We start from the raw sequence: 12,988 nt of genomic DNA on the forward strand, positions 1-12,988 counted from the left end.
TGCTGGTGGTACTGGGACAATGGCATCATTTCTGCCCATAGGGATATAGACAAACAGTTACAATGTGATGCTCTAAGTGCTTAAGTGCAAAGGGGATGAGGATGTTAAATATTGAGAAAAGGAGCCCTGGTCTTCCATGAGGGTTCAGAAAGCTTTCTCAGAATAGGTGAGCGTTGATACTGAAGGATGAAATGTTCTCCAGAAAATAAGGAGGGAAAAGGTACTCCAGGACAAGAAATGGCTTGGGGGAAGACAGTCAGGTGAATGTGAGGGGCTCAGAGCCCTCTGGGACAGCAGCAGCACAGTGTAGCCGTGGGGAGGCAGAGACAGAAGGTGAGATGTGGCCAATCTTGGAGGTCTTTATAGACTAAGTGACTTAGGCTTTATTTTAAGCTCAAAAGAAAGTGGTTGAAGAATTCTAAGCAGGTGAATTAGATGATTAAAATTTTACTTTAGAAAGATAATTATGGCTGCAGGGTGGAGAAGAACTAAAGCAGTGGCTGCAGGAGACATCAGGAAGAGATGTCTGGGAGGCAGAAGGTAAAGGGTTTTGTGATGGATCAGATGGTGGTAACAGAAATCAAGACTAGGATGATCCAGGTTCCTGGCTTGAGAGAATCAGTGAGTGTCAGGGCTGTTACCACAGACAAGCAAGCCAGAAGGAGGACAGAATCCTCTTAAAAGGGCTTCCAGGGCTGGGCGCAGTGGCTCACGCCTGTAATCCCAGCACTTTGGGAGGCCGAGGCAGGTGGATCACGAGGTCAAGAGATCGAGACCATCCTGGTCAACATAGTGAAACCCCATCTCTACTAAATTAGCTGGGCATGGTGGCGCGTGCCTGTAATCCCAGCTACTCAGGAGGCTGAGGCAGGAGAATTGCCTGAACCCAGGAGGCTCAGGTTGCAGTGAGCCAAGATCGCGCTATTGTACTCCAGCCTGGGTAACAAGAGCGAAACTCCGTCTCAAAAAAAAAAAAAAAGGGTTTCCATTAGGACAGGATAGCTCTTACCAGGATGGAGGATACAGGAGGCACGACTAAGCTGAAAGGTTCATGAGTCATTTGTCCAGTCACACAGTCAATGAAGGTGGCTTGCAAGAAGCCCCATGCTAGCAGTGAGATGACCATCCTGTGGCATGATGGCAAGACAGTAGGATTCATCTCCATTCACAGCTCTGCTCCTCACCAGCCCTGGGACTGTTGCCCATTCACTTCTAAGTATCCATTTCATCATCTCAAATACGGTGACCAAAGCCTCCACTTGTGATGGTGATCGTTATGACAATGGAAGGGAAAGCCCTTAGAAAGCTGTCAGTCACTATAAACCAAATGGTCATCTCAACCACGAAGCTGAGAGCAGAGTTTGCCTTGTGGATAATGGACAATATTGGCAAAGAAGAGATGAAAAGACTGGTGAAGAAAACCAACCTTAGCAGTGCAACAGTCTTGGAGAGAAGTGGGGAGCAGCCTCAGGAGGCGCATCACCCCTTGTTTCTACATTGTATTGACAGTCCCTTGTACTCACAGTATACAAAAAGGTGGCCTTTGTGCAGATAAAGAGAAGTACTCTGAAACAACAGGCAAGAGGTTGTAAGGTGAGAATAGCTGGCAGTTACATTACTTATTTTAAATAATAATAATTTTTTTCAGTAGGTGTTTTCTGAGTGCAGATTAATTAAAAATATGGTACAGTAGGCTGGGCATGGTGGCTTCACACCTGTAATCCCAGCACTTTGGGAGGCCGAGGTGGGAGGATCACCCGAGGTCAGGAGTTCAAGATCAGCCTGGCCAACATGGCGAAACCCTGTCTCTACTAAAAATACACAAATTAACCAGGCGTGGTGCCAGACACCTGTAATCCCAACTACTCAGGAGGCTCAGGCAGGAGAGTCACTTGAACCTGGGAGGCGGAGGCTGCAGTGGGCTGAGACTGGGTCACTGTACTCCAGCCTGGGGGATAGAGTGAGATTCTGTCTCAAAAAAAAAGAAAAAAGTACAGTAAACCCGGTAAAGTTCGTTTGGTTTCTGTGGCCCTTCACAGTAAAAGGTAGTGTTTGCACTTTAAATGATTTCATGGAATTTACCTCTAGGTATTCTGATAATGACTTTGAGGCCCAGCAGAAATGACTGCACCTGTTTTGCACTTCAAGGAACTAAGATTTGAGGATCTGATAAACTACTGAAAGAATGAAAATCACACAACCAGTTGGCAACAGCTTGAATCCATGTCTTATCTCCAAGATCCAGGCTTTCTATACTACGTTATGTTATTTACTTAGAAGGATCAAAGGTCATGAAAATGTTGTAAAATATTCTTTAGCAAATCTCTTCTCAGTTTCTCAAAGAACAGGTTTAAGAAGGTATTTCAGAGAATTCCTGGCTCCATTTACAATTCTCTTGCTTTTTTAAATCTTGAAACATTTTTCTCTCTTGGCTCTTTTTTCTTAGCCTACAACACATTAGGGTCTCGACTTCCTCTAGATTCTTTCTCCTCTTCTAGACGTGGCCCTGTCTCTCTGTTTCTCTTCTAGGTCAAGGTTTTTAAAAAACAAGCGTACGCTCAAAGTGTGTTCTCTACTTCCTCAGGTCCTTCCCACATCTCAGCCCGGTAAGATCAGCCTTCCGTGTGGCCTACTGCACTGACCTTGCAAATACAAGGGTCACTGATGACCTCTCATTGTCACGTGTTTTGGCCGCTAAATGTGACTTCGGTGTAGCATGACACTTCCAGCCAGGTCTTCTCTCCCCTTGGTTGCTGTGGCCTCACTTTCCTGGGCACTTTCCTCTTTCTCTTGTCACTCTCTCCTGTGGATTGGTTCCTCTTTCTCTGTCTGTTCAGTAAAGCCCCGTGCTCTCCACAGGCCTTGGCCATCTTCTCACTCCAAAAATGAAGAAAGTAGATATCAGCCTTCTTGTGTTGGCAGCACATTTTGGAGCAGGAGAAATTTTGGAGGCAGTCTGATGGGATTAAATTGCACCCACAGATACATTGAACTATCGCCGCCCTGGTTGCCTTTTGGCACAGTGTGGGTGTTTGAATAGAACTTCCTGCTCTCTTTTATGTACTGTGCTTGTGAAGTCAAGTTTCTCAACCCAGGAATCTGCACAGCCCCGGCCTGCTGTGAAGTGATGGAGTGCCATGCCTCTTAACGTTTCCTCATGGCAGGATGGAGCTTCCTCTCTGCACAGACACTTTCACAGAAGGCTCAGGGCCACATTCGAGCTGACAGACATGCCCACTCTCAGGTGTGGTACATGAAGGAACAGCTTTTACAGAGGCTGGGAAACACTGCCCCAGCCTCTCACACCCCTCTAAGGCTTTATCTTTTAGAATTATTGTAGTAAAATATACATAACATAAAATTTAATCTTTTTGTTGTTGTTGTTGTTGAGACAAGGTCTTGCTCTTTTGCCCAGGCTGGAGTACAGTGGTGCGATCTCAGCTCACTGCAACCTCCACTTTCCAGGCTCAAGCCATCCTCTTTCCTCAGCCTTCGAAACGGCTGGGACTACAGGCATGCACCTATACACACATATACCACACCTGGCTACTTTTTTAAAAAATGTTTTTGTAGAGACAAAGTCTCAGGATATTGTCCAGGCTGGTCTCAAACTCCCAGGCTCAAGCAATCCTGCTGCCTTGGCCTCCCAAAGTGCTGGGATTATAGGTATGAGCCACCACGCCCAGCATAATCCTTTTTTTTTTTTTAAGAGATGAAGTCTTGCTCTGTTGCCCCAGCTGAAGTCCAGCTGTGCCATCATAGCTCACTGCAGCCTCAAACTCCTCGGCTCAAATGATCCTCCTACCTCCAACTCCTGAGTAGCTGAGTCTGCAGGCACACGCCACTATGCCTGGTTAATTTTCTTTTGTAGAGAATGGGTCTTGATATGTTTCCCAGGCTGGTCTTGAACTCCTGATCTCAAGCAATCTTCCTTCCTTGGCCTCCTCAAGTGCTTGGATTACAGACGTGAGCCACAGCACCTGCTCTAATCTTCAAACCATGTTTAATTGTTCAGTGGCATTACGTACACTCACAATGTTGTGCAACCATAGCCATTATCTAGTTCCAGAACATTGCTATCTCCCTCAGTAGAAATTCTGTAACTATTAAGCCATCACTCCCCACTCTTCCTTCCCCAACTCCTGGCAACCACCAACCTGCTTTCTGTCTCTACGAATTTGCCTATTCTATATATTTCATATAAATAGAATCACATAATATGTGATCTTTTATGCCCGTTTCTTTCACTTAGCATATTTTCAAGGTCCATCCATGTGGTGGCATGTATCAGCACTTCATTTTTTTTCATTGCTGAATAATATTCCACTGTATGATTATATCCCATTTTGTTTATCCAGTCACCTGTTAATGGAAATTTGGATTGTGTTCATCTTTTAGCTATTATGAGAAGTGTTACTATGAACATTCATATGCAAGTTTTTAAATTCCTGCATTCAGTTCTTTTGGGTACATGCCTAGGAGTGGAATTTCTGGGTCCTATGGAAATTCTATGTTTAACTTTTGGAGGAACTGCCAAACTATTTTCCACAGCAGCTGTACCATTTTATATTCTCCCCAGCAATTCTTTAATTGGAGGGAATGAAGATTTCAACTTCTCCACATTCTCGCCAACACTTTTAAAAATTATGGTCATCTAAGTGGGTGTGAAGTAGTATCTCAGTGTGGTTCTAAGGTTTTAATGCTAATGATTCTTAAAACTATATTCCTAAGTATTTGCCTAAAAGAAATAAAAGCATTTATCTACAAAGGATTTGTACACAAATATTCAAAGCAGCTTCATTTGTAATATCCAAAAAACTAGAAACAAACCAAACATCCATCAAAAGGCAAACGGATTAAACAAATACTGGTATATCCATAAAATGAAATGCTAATCAGCAGTAAAAGGAAATAAACTACACATAACTCGTGGGTGAATCTCACATACATTATGCTGAGTGAAAGAAGCCAGAACAAAATAGTTCCTCATGTGTAATTCCAGTATGCAAAGCTCTAGAAAAGATAAAACTAAACTATAGTAACAGCTCTGTAGTTGTGATACTGACAGGAGGCAAGGAGGTACTGGATAGAAAAGGGCGGTTTCCCAGCAAAGGCCCCACCCTCAAGCCTGGAAACCTGTGGCCCTAAATGGGAACAGACATTCCTGTTTTTGTGTCTAAATGTTGCCTTTTGGCTGGCCACATCCCCCTATCCTGTACCTATATAAACCCCCAAACCCCAGGCTCCCTGAGCGAAGAGCAGAGGAGCAAAACAGCAGCAGAGCAGAGTGGCAAAGAAGAGAAGGAGCATCTGACCATCCAGAGGAGTTCAGCTGGGGACAGTGGGAAAGCAGACTGGCTACAGGACGGCTGAACCCCACGGACGATCATCTTCCCACTCCTTCCCCTTTCCAGTTCCATCCATCCCACCAAGAACCACTTCCATCCGGCAATAAAATCCCCCACAATTACCATCCCTTAATTTGTCTATGTGACATGATTCTTCCTGGGTGCTGGACAAAAACCTGGGTACCAACAGGGTACTGAGTTGGTTAACACTTAAGCCATCTGGAGACAGCAGAGCTAAAAGAGCACTGTAACATGGCCACTGGGAGCTTTGGGAGTGGCAGGCACCCACCCTAGACGCTACTATGGGGCCAGAGTCTAAAAGCACTTGCCCTGGCTCCTGCACCTGCCCATCTGCTCCTCCTCCCATAAGGGGTTTGAGCATGCCGTGGCCAAACAAATGAGTCAGAGAACTCCCTCATTTCAGTTGCATGCGGCTAGGCACAGGGACTGACTACAAAGGGAGACAAGAGAACATTCTTGGGGATGGAATAGTTTATACCTTGATAAAGGTGGTGGTGACATCAGAGTACACATTTGTCAACATTCATTGAACTGTTCACTTAAAAGCAGTGCATTTTATTGTGTGACATTATTCCTTAGTAAACTTGATATAAACTTTTTTTAAAAAGCTACAAACCCTCATATATGTAAGCTCCAATCTCCAACCCCAATTTATTCATTTCTTTCAGAACTCAACAAATGTGTATTGAGTATGTAGTATCTGCGAGTCTTTATGCTGTGAGATAAGGACACAAAGGTGACAGAGATGGTTCCTGAGGTCATGAATACCACAGTCTAGTCTGGAGGACAAATGTTACATCATCAAATAAATAACGTCATCATCATAACTGTCACAAAGGCTATGAAAGAAATGTACATGAGGTTTTGAGAGCTTATAGTAGAAGTCGACCTAGTTGAGATTCAGATAAGTTGTGGCTAAGTTTAGTTGAGATCTGAAAGATGGAGAGGACTTGATGCTTGGGGTGTTCTTTACAAAAAGAGAAGAGCACGTTCAAAAGCCCTGTGACAGGAAGGAATATTGCTGTCGAAGGATCTGAAAGCAGGGCAACATGGCTGAAGGACAGAGATGGAGAGGAGGACTGAGAAAAACATGTTGGGAGAGTGGGGCAGGCCAGGCCATAAGGGCCTTCGGACAAAGCTTGGGATCTTGGTATTATCACTGGAGCAATGGAAATTCACTGAACTACAGATAATGGGAGTTGATGAGATCAGCTCTGTGTTTCAAGACAGTCTCCCTGGCCACACTGGGGAGAACGGTTTAGAAGAGAGAGGTGGCATATGATCACAGAGGGAAAAGCTAAGAGGTTCCTGGGGAAGTCCTAGAGAGAGGTACAGATGGGCAGAACTGGACAGATTCAACAGGCAAAGTCAACCTCAAGAAGGGTTGATGCGGGGAAAGTAGTTTATAAAATTTCGGGCTGGTCCAACTAGATGGGTGGGGGGCATGGGCAATACAGAGTGGGTCAGGTTTGAAAGGAAGACCCAACATGTGGTTTCAGACCTGTGGGGTTTGAGGCTCCTGAACCATCAAGCTCTTTCAGGCTTTCCTCTCCCTGAAATGCCCTCCCGTCCCCACTTTCTGACAGGAGAAATTCCATTCATTAATGCATGCCCAGCTCAGGTCTCACAGGCTCCTTCCTTTTCTACAGATAGTTCATCATTTCTTCTGCATTAGCTCTCCCTCCAGGACAAGCTCCTCTCTTAGCCGGAATTGCAATATTCTCTTTACAAGCTGTGTTGTCTATTAAGCTGTTGGCTCCCGGGGGGCAGGGCTGTGAATTCCTCTTTGCACCCCTAGCACCAGTGCAGTGTCACCATAAAACAGCTGATCTGTACATATTTGAGAGATTGAAGTAAGCACATATACAACGTTTAGTATTTCCATAGTGCCTTTCTTCTGAAGAGCTCAAGAAGTTACAGAACAGATATAAATATATGTTTGCAAGTGGAGCTGTGAAAGGTGAGCTATTGCAGGCATTGGGTGAGCAATGAGAAGGAAAGAGGAGATTTTTGCCCTTTACCAGGTCATTATATAAGTTAGGAATACTTTTGGCTACAAAATTAGAAAATTCATTCTTAGAGACAAAAACAAACATGGGTTATTTTTCTCATGTAGGAAACGGTTCATCCAGAGGTGGACAGTTGCATACTTTGGCTCAAGTGCTCAGCAATAGCACACTGACTCTATTTTCCAGTGTGTTGTCCCCACTATATTGACCTTTTGGCCTCACAGTCTTTGGCTCTTGGTTGCAGTCTGGTTGTAGCATCACTAGGCATTTCATTTGCATTCAAAGCATAAAGAAAGTGGGAAATGGGCCAGGTGTGGTAATGGATATAAAACACAATAATCCTAGCACTTTGGGAGGCCGAGTTGGGCAGATCACCTGAGGTCAGGAGTCGAGACCAGCCTGGCCAACATGGTGAAACCCCATCTCTACTAAAAATACAATAATTAGCTGGGTGTGGTGGCAGGTGCCTGTAATCCCAGGTTCAAGAGATTCTCCTGCCTCAGCCTACCAAGTAGCTGGGATTACAGGCACCTGTGACCACATCCAGCTAATTTTTGTGCCATCGAACTCTAGCCTGGGCAACAAGAGTGACATGGTGGTGGTGGTGGAGGAGGAGCAGGAGGAGGGGGCGGGGGAGGAGGAGGAGGAAGAGGAAGGGGAGGGGGAGGAGGGGAAGAGGGAGGGGGAGGAGGGGAAGAGGGAGGGTAGGAAGGGAGAGGAGAGGGGAAAGAGAGGAGTCCATAGTAGAGAGGGAGGAGGTGGTGGAGGAGGGAGAGGAGGAGAAAGGAAAAAGAAAAGAAAGTAGGAAATGGAAAAGCAGAAACAGAAAATTTGACCCAGGTTTAGCTAACGAGTTGAAAAACAAATTCTTTGATCCAATCCAGCACCTATCCATCTTTTAAGATAAATAACAGGCTTTCCATTCAACTGGCTCATGCTTGAGCTGCTCAGCAGATCTAATGCAAACTCTCTAGGCCCATGGCAATGTGTTCTCTAGTTTGACTTTTCTTCCTTTTTGAATTAGAACACTAGTGGTTATGTATTTAGTGAGCTCGGGCCCTGGAGGTCCAGAGAAGGAGAGTGGCTGGGTCATGTTTGGGGGTTTTGGGTTTGGTTTTTGTTTTAGTAACAATCACCCATGTAAGAGGATTTATGAATTTTATGTTGGAGAATTGTTCTTCAGGTTTCACGCCTGCGGTCATCTAGTATGATTCTAAAGGAGGAAAGGGCAGGAGGAACATAGCTCAAACAGGTGGAAAGGAAGTCCTTCATCAGCTTCCACTTGCTACACATATACTCCTCTTCACCTAAATCAAAACAGAAAACCACGTTCTTGACGACACTAGAGTGAAAGACATCAAAAGTGTATTATGAATCCTTGCTATAAACATAAGCCAACACATTGCCCAGCTACAAACATGAGTAGTTAAGAGATCAGCTAAGGGCTGCTTGGGGAACATACTTTGACAGCAGCAGCTCCAGAACCTGCACCTGAACACAGGTTGTAACCCACGTCTGAGATCTTCCATGCTGGCATTAACTGCTCCCTCACCTGGGTCCTCAACATTTCACACAAGCCTCAGCAGAGCGCTGAGTGCACGTTTCTCCTCTTCTCCAGACCAACAGCTCCCTTAGAGACCTTGCCCTAAAGCCCTGCAGAGTCTGGTTCACCGCAGGTATTCAAATATCGAGGCTGAGTGAACGGTCCACGTGTACCCGCTTAGCTCCTCCACTAGCAGGAGTGCCCATTATACGGGAAATACAGAATTCTCACCAAACGATCACAGCACCTACAGAAATGCATTCAGCCTCAGACACAAACCTTCTGCCTTCTCCAAGGGCCTGAACATAAAGTGTGACAGAAGCAAGGTTGTAATCAAACCTCAAGCTTATTTCAGGTTTGTTTTTTGTTTGTTTTGTTTTGTTTTGTTGAGTCAGGATCTCACTCTGTCGCCCAAGCTGGAGTGCAGTGGTTCATTGCAACTTTCGCCTCCGGGGCTCAAGCGATCCTTCCACCTCGGCCTCCCGAGTAGCTAGGACTAGAAAGGCGCCACCACACTCGGTTAAGTTTTGTATTTTTTGGTTGTCTTGGATCAATCACAATCCTGGGTTCTGTCACTAGGGAAGAAAGGAAGAATGGGTTGGCAATTGGGAAGACAACTCACCATGTTTGGCCTGGCTGGTCGGACTCCTGACCTCAAGTGATCCGCTCGCCTCGTCCTCCCGAAGTGCCGGGATTACAGTCGTGAGCCACCGCGCGCGGCCATATTTCAGTTTTCAGTCAGCTTTCTCCTCCCTCCGGCTCCACCTGGGACTTCAGTCTACCTCCCCAGGCTACCCGGATAATTCTCTCAACACCCGGGTAATTCATGCTCACTCTTCAGGTCTCGTGGACGTCAGCTCCTCCAGAAGCCCCCCTGACCTGCCCCCTACCCCGGGTCTGGATCAGGTGACGCTCTGCGCGCAGGCTCAGTAGGTCTGTGACCGCCTCCGCCTGGTTGTCTCCTAATCGCCCATTGGTCGCTTTGCTTTTCTAGACTGTTACCTCCACGAGGGCAGGAGGTAATCTTGTTTTCTCGTCCCCACGGCTTATGACGCCGCCTGGAGCTTAGTAAGGGCTCAACATTTTGGAATAAATTCAAGGGTGGCGTGTCCCCACACTGGGCCGTGCGTCACCCGCACAACATCTATCTGGGGATTTCCAGCCTTAGGCCCCAGTCTCCCCTCAGCTGAGACTTGGGACTCTGTACCCGGGAGGCGCGCCCGGCAACTTGGGACCCGCCTCCAGGGTCCCAGAGCGACCCCGCCCGCCCGGGCTGTGTTCCTGCCAGCGGCTCCCAGGCAGGAGCCTGCGAGCAGGTGGGGGCGGCGGCCCCGCCTCCGCGTCCCGGCAGCACCAGAGCTGGCGGCCGGGGAGCAAGCCGGGCGCACTGAGCGCAGCACCGAGCACGGCTCGGCGGTAGCGGCGCCGCCTGGAGCACGGGAGCTGCGGGACCGAGCCCAGAGTCGGAGGCGGCAGCTGCGAAGACGTCGGCCGGAGCTCGAGTCCAGTCTAGCCCCCGGCTCCGCCACCTGCAGGTAGCAGCTCCCCGCGCGGGTGTGGGTCTGTGCCCGAGGGTGGAAGGAACCGACAGTGTCGCGGCGGCCGCCCTGGCCGGTCCCGGAGCAGAGTGGCCAGGCCCGGGACGGGGATCCTGCGCGCGTGGGAGGGCCGGGGTACCCCAGCCGGGCTGCAGTCCCGGGCCCGGGAGGTCGTCGATGTGCTGCGCGGCGCTCACGCCCCCTACCCGCACCCTGCCGCGCCCCCCGGGCCGGGCCGGAACCGCACCGCGGGTGGGGAGCTAGGTCACCGAGGGGTTGTCTGATGAATTCCGCGGACCGGACTCTTCAGTGAGCAGCCCCTGGCGCCAAGGCCGCCTCGGCCTGTTCCTTCGCGACGCTGTCTGTTCTCTGCTTCACCCCCAGAACAAAAGGCTGGGGTCTCGCTGGGGAGGGGGCTGTCGCGGGAAGAGCCGGGGCGGAGTAAAGGAGAACTAGGAAATTGCAGAACTGGAGGTGGCCTGGGGGATACAGAAGGAGCCCCCTAGTGAGGAAGCCAACTCCAGAGATGTGAAGTGACTTGTCCAAGGTCACACAGCTCGTGGAGACAGAGCGCAGGTCTCTGGACGCCCCTCCTGGTACTCATCTCCAAGCCCCTGGCGTCAGTAGTCAGACTGTGCTCCAGAAATGTACATGTGGCCACAGATGGGTTTAGGGTCGTTTGGAGGTTTGGGGGTGGGGGTGGGTAGGTAGGTGGCAGAGCCGATTTTCCTTGGCCCCTGACACGCACTCCCTGGAGGTGGCGGGCAGGACCGATACCCGGCCCTGAACCTGGAGGAGCGCGGCCCGGGCCCCCGTGGGTAGTCAGGCACCGACTTTCAGGAACAGCGCCTTTGGAGAGTGGCGTGCCAGCCGCGTAGGTGTGCCCGTGGCGGGCGCCGGGACGGCGTGGGGACAGTGTGTGCGCCTCCCCCTGGAAAGAAGTTCTGCAAGGAAAGGTTGGAAGAGCGATTCCAGGCGCCTTGGGATAGTCTGGCCGATCCCTGACAGCGCGCTTTGTAACTGGCTGCACTGGGGAGGAAAGTTACTCTGTAGCAGGAAGTTAGTCTGTCCCTTCGCATCTGTGCCTCGGGTCCTTGTCTGTAAATGAAGGCTTTGTTTAGCATGACCTGTGTGATATATTATAAGGTTTGTGCCCCTCCTCTTCGTCCTTTCCGGAATCTTTTCTCTGTTCAGAGGAAGGACTGCGAGTGCATTTCTTATAGCCAGCATTAATAGTTATCACTGGTACTCCTGCCTGCCTTTAATTTTTTTTTTTTAACTTTATCATTACGGAAGAGGTCAGAAGAGAGATTCTTTTGGGGCCTTGCAAGGAGATAAACTCCAGATCAGTGCCTGGACAGGACAAGAGGAAGGCTTCTGGGATGCTAGAAATGCTTCTCACCTTGACCTAAGGTGTGGCCACACAGGTGTACACATAAAAAAATTACTGACGTTATACCCCTGAGACTTGCACACTTGACTTAGGTCAATTCTGCCTCAATGAAAAGGTAAATAAAAATGTAATGCTAAAGTCCACTCATTGTGGTAACACACAGATGGCTGCAATTTTTCAGCTAATGCATTTTAGAGATACATTTGGAAACCACAAAAAACAAATTAGAAAAGAAGTGGCAGGTCAGGTGGTGGGGAGCAAAAGAAAGTTTAAGTAGTAACTGGAAATGAAACATACACTGCAGATGCCTTTACGTGCATTACCTCCTGTGATTCGCAGCAGTTAACAGAGATACTGTTATTGCACCTTTTTTCCAGATGAGAGAATAAAAAATCACAGAGGTTGAATTACTTACTCAGGGTAAGAGGCTGGGTACACAGAATTCACATTCTAGACAGGCAACCTTCAACAGGCAATTTGTGGCCACCTGAATGGGGCAGAGCGGTCCAGGTGACAGAGTCTTGTAGGCTGGCTTCCTGCCATTGCCCCCTTTTTGTTCCTTTTAGGAGTCTCTGTTTTCATGTAATTGTGAATGTGACACTGTGTCACAGATTGCAGTTAGCCAGCAGCAGAAGGAATGGAGGAAGTCTGTGTGTGTGTGTGTCTAAGAACATACAGTTATAAGAACAGGGGAAAGCCAGCTGGTCTAGCCTGGCAACACTCTTTTTAGGAGACTTATTGTTCAGAAACCATATAGTACAGGTTGTGAGTTTGCAGTCACTCAAACACATAGACAAAGAATAAAGAATATGACCTAGAAAAGACCCAAGAAAACAAAATGTGATTAGAGGGAAACATAGAATTTTCACCAGGCAGGCACGGTCAACTTTTTTACGTTCTCGAATTTATAAATATGTTTATTAATGTTGAATTAAAAAAAAAAAAAAACCTACACAAGTAACTCAGCAAAAGGAAGGAAATGTGTTTTCTAGTAAATGTGTTATAAATATTTAATATATTTGACTTTGGTGCAGGAATATTTAAAACATTAGGGTACAGTAGCATTAAATCTACAGAGAAATCCTGAGAACTTTGTCATAATGTGTGGTCTTCTAGCAATTTTTTATAATTCTGCC

The 12,988-nt window shown here is 47.6% G+C and overlaps 1 protein-coding gene across 2 annotated transcripts in view; it reads left to right on the forward strand.

The window, feature by feature from the left end:
- Positions 1–10,198: 10,198 nt before the first annotated feature.
- Positions 10,199–12,988, forward strand: part of WIPF3 (WAS/WASL interacting protein family member 3) — a 110,159-nt gene continuing 107,369 nt past the window's right edge. For both annotated transcript variants that reach the window (XM_039472554.2, XM_074379886.1), the window contains exon 1: positions 10,199–10,456. The gene's annotated coding sequence lies outside the window, so the exon portion shown is untranslated. The remainder of the gene's footprint in view (positions 10,457–12,988) is intronic.

Source organism: Saimiri boliviensis, chromosome 10, assembly GCF_048565385.1.
Source record: "Saimiri boliviensis isolate mSaiBol1 chromosome 10, mSaiBol1.pri, whole genome shotgun sequence".
NCBI classification, from domain to species: Eukaryota; Metazoa; Chordata; class Mammalia; order Primates; family Cebidae; genus Saimiri; species Saimiri boliviensis.